This window comes from Chrysochloris asiatica, unplaced genomic scaffold, assembly GCF_000296735.1.
Source record: "Chrysochloris asiatica unplaced genomic scaffold, ChrAsi1.0 scaffold00472, whole genome shotgun sequence".
Taxonomy (NCBI): Eukaryota; Metazoa; Chordata; class Mammalia; order Afrosoricida; family Chrysochloridae; genus Chrysochloris; species Chrysochloris asiatica.
In genome coordinates, this window is record NW_006408990.1 from 110290 (window position 1) to 115886 (window position 5597).

Genomic DNA, 5597 nt, shown 5'->3' on the forward strand with positions numbered 1-5597 from the left:
GGGATTGTAATCATTACAATGATTTGCTGAATGTAAACTTGTTGGTCTGCCCTGTAAGCCTTCACTCACTCAATAAACAATAAAAACTTAAAAAAAAAAAAAACTATTAGCAACACCCAAAATAAATAAATAAAATAAAATACCATAACTGATGATTTCCACAAAAAGCATTTACATAATTTTAACCTTTTCCATAAAACCGTGTTATGGAATGAACAAATAATCTCACAAGATGACCTAAGACATAAAAACAGAAGACAACTTGTGCAGCATAAATGCTCTATTGAATGAATTCAGAATCGTGCACCTTAACATGTTACTTTATCAAGAAATGGAAACATGGGATAGCATGTCTGGAGGTCAATATTTCACAATAACACTTCCCTTCTTACACAGTTTAGTTGTGATTGTATTGTTTAGGATTGTTCTTGCAGGCTAACACTTATGCTGACTTCCAAAAATAAGTCCTCATAAAAGGGCACAGACTTCTGTACACAGGTTTTTCTACGTTATAGCATGTAGATACTGGTCAAATCTCATCATTCAGGCAATTTAGTAAAGTCATGAAAGGAACTTAAAACTAAACCACAATTGTCCAATTGTCATGTGACTCATGGACTTACTTAGAATTCTCCCTGAAATCAGTATGTATTTCTCCTTAATGTTGTTGTTGTTAAGTGTCATCGAGTCAATGCTGACCCATAGCGACCCTGTATAGGGTTTCCATGGAGCAGCTGGTGATCTAGAACTGCCGACCTTGCAGTTCAAATGACTTTGCAATCTAGCGCATTAACCCACAATGCCACAACAGGGCTCCCTTAATAGATACTAAAAATTTGAATTTTTCATAGCTGAGGCGGCAGTTAAAATAGTTAACCAAAAAGTTCAAAATAAAATTATCCAAACAGTCTATCATTTTATTTGGAGTAGTTGCTTATAAAAAACACCTTTAAATTGTATCTCAGGGGAGAATTCCTCTTAGAAGAAATGTTAAAAATTTGAAAAAAATTCATCCCTGAGTAGTGAGAGATACAAAAATCTCTACAAACATAGATGTGACCGTTTTGTACTCTTTAACAATCTTTACCACAGCCTGAACTATTATTAACAATCAACTATCAAATGTATTTCAATCCTGGATAGTTACTGTCTTCGTTATATTCATCTGATCTTTTTGTAATGAAACTACCAGTGCAACATTTAAAAAAAAAAAAAATCAGATATATAAGCACTCTTGTTTTATTGTCAGCTTTACATTTTTGTCAAGTGCAAGGTTGGCCAGCTAAGAGATCTATTTTCCAATAATGACTGAAGTAATAACTCTTGTTGTCATCTCTTCTTCTGAGTCTCCATTTCCCCCAGTGGCCTTCACCCAAACAATAAAAGTAATACTATTAGCGTACTGGTTACGAATCGGGCTGCGAACCTTAAACTCAGCGGTTCGAAACTACCAGCCGCTCCGCGGGAGAAAGATGAGGCTTTCTACTCCCGTAAGGATTTACACCCTCGGAAACCCTGTACAGGGTCGCTATGGGTCGGAACCGACTCGACGGCACTTAACAACAACAACAACAATTACAACTGAGTTTCCTATTATCAATGGCACTCTCATCACGTTTCTTACAGATCGAACAAGGTTCATTAGCTGAGATTTAATTCCTGGCTCCTCTCCAAACCCGCCAATTCCCTGGTCTGTTCCCCAGCTCCATTTCCCATGTAAGGAAGGACCCTGCTCCTCGCCTCGCTCGTCTGTCCCGGCCCGGGCTGTCCCTGCACTAGTGCCGGCTCGGGTTGGCCCCCGCTGGACCCTTGCCCCACTCACTGTTCTTGAGGAAGCGCTCCTCCTGCAGCACGTCGTCGTCGATGGCATTGACACAGAGCAGGGCCGCCTGTAGCAGCGAGTACAGCGTAAAGCTCCTTCCATATTCTTTGATGTTTTCTTCAACATTTAGTATTTTCCCCAAACAATCCTAAATACCACAAGTCGAGGCTTGAATTTTTTCTTCAATTCCCTCAGCTTGAGAAATGCTGAGCATGGTCTTCTTCCCTTTTGATTTTCTAACTCCAGGTGTTTGTACATTTTATTGAAATATTTGACTTCACCTGCTCATGCTGATCTTTGAAATTTTCTGTCCAGCTTTTGTACCTCCTCAATTTTTCCATTTGCTTTAGCATCTCTATGCTGGAGAGCAAGTTTCAGAATCTCTCCGGACATCCATTTTAGTATTTTCGGTTTCTCTTGTCTTCTCAATGACCTTTTTTGCTGCCCCCCTTTAATTTGCACTCTGTAGAATTTTAATCAACTTTTAGAAAAGACAAATACATAGTTGTTCCACACAATCTCTCTGCTTTTTAATACACTTTGTCCATCTGTCAGCAAGCTTTTGTATTCCCTTATTTAAAAAAAAAGTTTTAGGCTGAGCTTTGGGCCACGAATGAAACACTGTCTTTACTTCTTCATCAGAAGTGAAACTGCATCCTTGAATGGCGGCTTTCAGGGGACCAAACAGGTGAAAGTCCAATGGAGCAAGATCAGGACATCAGGATGACGCATCAACACCTCAAAATGAAGTTGCTGCAGTGTGCCAACAGTGCAGGCAGAGGTGTGTGGACATGCCTAGTCATGAAAGATCACAGTGCCCTTGGATAGCATGTCTCCATGTTCAATTTGACGTTTAGGCTTCAGCTCTTCATTGAACCTCTCAATGAACAAGCACTGTTGATTACTGAGCATTTTTCCTGATAGTCTTTTACTACTGGCCCTTGATAATTCCAGAAAACGGTAGTAATCAATTTTACAACTGACAGTTGATTTTTTAAAAACTTAAAGTTTTTATTGTGAATTGAGTGATAGTTTACATGGGAGAACATTGATTTTGCAATCATCCTATTGTATTTCATTTCATTGCAATGATTACAATCCACTCCGTGCATCATCATTCGACAGTATTTGCTTCTATTTTACCCCCCCCCCACACACACACAAACACACACCTTTTTTTAACTGATGTACACAAAAACACTCAGGAATATATAATCATTTAAACAACCAAAGGGCACATTCTGTAAGCCTGCCTCCTGGCTACTATCACACAGCTTTTCTTTTCCCAAGAGTCCAGAGTCCTCAGCTGCTCCCTCTCTCCATGTCCTCATCTCTGCTTCCATCTCTGGTGTCGCTGCTTCTCTGCATAGGCTCCCACATTCTGCTTGTGCTCTTCTCCCTCGATGGTCCTAGGGTCCTCTGTTCCTGGACTGTAAGATTAACTACTCCCTGCTTTATGTTACAAAACTTCTACCTTTATGGTTGTGACAATAGCAGTTAGTCATAATAGTTACTCACTATTGAATCATAAGAATCTTATCCCCATCTCCTTTCACTGGACCCATCTAGACAAGATGAAAATTATTCAGTGGGGATTCTACCTTCCCCTGCACACTCTCAAACTAAACTTCCTCTTCTAGGTTTAATCCTTATTGTGAAGACTCCTTCCCTCTCAGATGGTATTTTGAGCCACTACATCCATAAGTATAGGTCAAGTTCATCAAATTGAAGCAATTTACTCAATGGCTTTTTTGCCAGTTTCAGAAGAGGTCATGGAATGAGGGATATTATTGTTGACACGGATGGATCTTAGCTCAAAGCAGAGGATACCAGAATGATGTTTACTTGAGCTTTATTAACTATGCAAAAGCTTTTAATTGTGTGGATCATGAAAAGCTATGGACAACATTGCAAAGTATGAATGTTCTGGAACACTTAATTGTGCTCATGCAGAACCTGTACATGGACCAAGGGAACACCAAATGGATTAAAATTAGGAAAGGTGTGCACTAGGGTTGTATTCTTTCACCATATTTATTCAATCTGTATGCTGAGCGAATAACCAGAGAAGCTGAATTATATGAAGAAGAACGTGGCATCAGGATTGGAGGAAGGTTCATTAACAACCTGTGATACGCAGAAGACAGCCTTGTTTGCTGAAAGCCAAGAGGACTTAAAATACTTATTGATGAAGATCAAAGACCATAGCCTTCAGTATGGGTTGCACCTCAATGTAAAGAAAATAAAAATTCTCACCAGTAAATAACATCAAGATAAATGGAGAAAAGATTGAAGTTGTCAATGACTTAATTTTGCTTGGATCAACCATCAACACTCACGGAAGCAGCAGTCAAGAAATCAAATGATGTATTGCATTGGGCAAATCTGCTGCACAAAACCCCTTTAAAGATGCCCTAGATGAAAGGGGAACTAGGAAATAAGTGACAATTTTAACTCAGATTGGGTTAAGCATCCTCTATATCCCACTATGGCTGATGTTGTTGTTTCTAGGTGCCATTCAGCCAGTTCCAACTCATAGCAACCCAATGTACAACAGAATGAAACACTGGCTGGTTCTGTTTCAGCCTCACAATGATTGTGTTTAAATCTACTGTTACAGCCACCATGTCAATATATCTCATTGGAGGTCTTCCTCTTTTTTGCTAACCCTATACTTTACTAAGCATGATGTTGTTCTTCAGGGACTGGTCCCTGCTGACAACATGTCCAAAGTACATGAGATGATATATGGCCACCCAACCATCTAAGGAGCACTCTGGTTGGACTTCTCCCAAGACAGATTTGTTTTCCTGGCAGCCCATAGTATATTCAATATTTTTTGCCAACTCTATATATAATTCACATACATCAATTTTATTAACTTTTTATTGTGAATTGAGTGATAGTTTACAGATGAGATCATCAGCTTTATATTCAATAAGTCATACGTTTCACCACAATAATTACATTCCCCTTATTGCATCAACAGTTATCTGTGGCTCCCATTTGCATTCCACCCACCCTTCTGTCCCTTCTCAACTCTGTCCCTAGAAAAATGCTGCCTTTTTGATTTATGATGGACTTTTCCATGGTGAGCAACCTCACCAGTGCTGTTGTCCTCTGCTATAAACCTATCCACTGTTTGGGTGAAAATTAGACCATGACGGTGAGTTCCATTCCAGACCTGAAGGGTGATCCAGGATCATAGTCTCCAATTTCTCCAGTCTGTCTCTGATCAATAAACCAGGACTTCTTCTTTTTACATTTAGTTTAGTAATTTTGAGTTTTGTTCCACATTTTCTCCCACTCTAACCAGGACCATCTAATATGATCCCTAGTAGCTGGGTACTGTTCAGTGCTTCTGGTCTCAGAGTCTGGAGACTGGTGTTCACATGTTCCATTAGTCCACTGGACTTATTTATTCCAAGTTTCTTCAATTCTCATCACTCTTCTTTCTTCTACACATGGAGAGACCAATAGCGGCACCTCCAACAGCCACTTGTGGGTTTTCAAGGTCCCCGATGCTACTCACCCAAACAGAATATAGAACATTGTCTTTGTGGACTATGCTATTTCAAATAACCATGGTGTCCCCTGAAACTATGGTCCTGAGGCGCCAGGCTCATAAACTCATTGTTTTAGGAGACTGAATAATATCTAGGAAGTTTTCATCATTTTGTCCCTTATATGCTCCACCATATTTATATTGTGTTTTCAGAAAAGATAGATACTCACATACATCAATTTTTCTGTGGTCTTCCTTATTCTATCTTTG

The 5597-nt window shown here is 39.4% G+C and overlaps 1 pseudogene; it reads right to left on the reverse strand.

The window, feature by feature from the left end:
- The window catches only part of LOC102823581, a 161969-nt pseudogene that overhangs the window by 90523 nt on the left and 65849 nt on the right, over positions 1-5597 (reverse strand).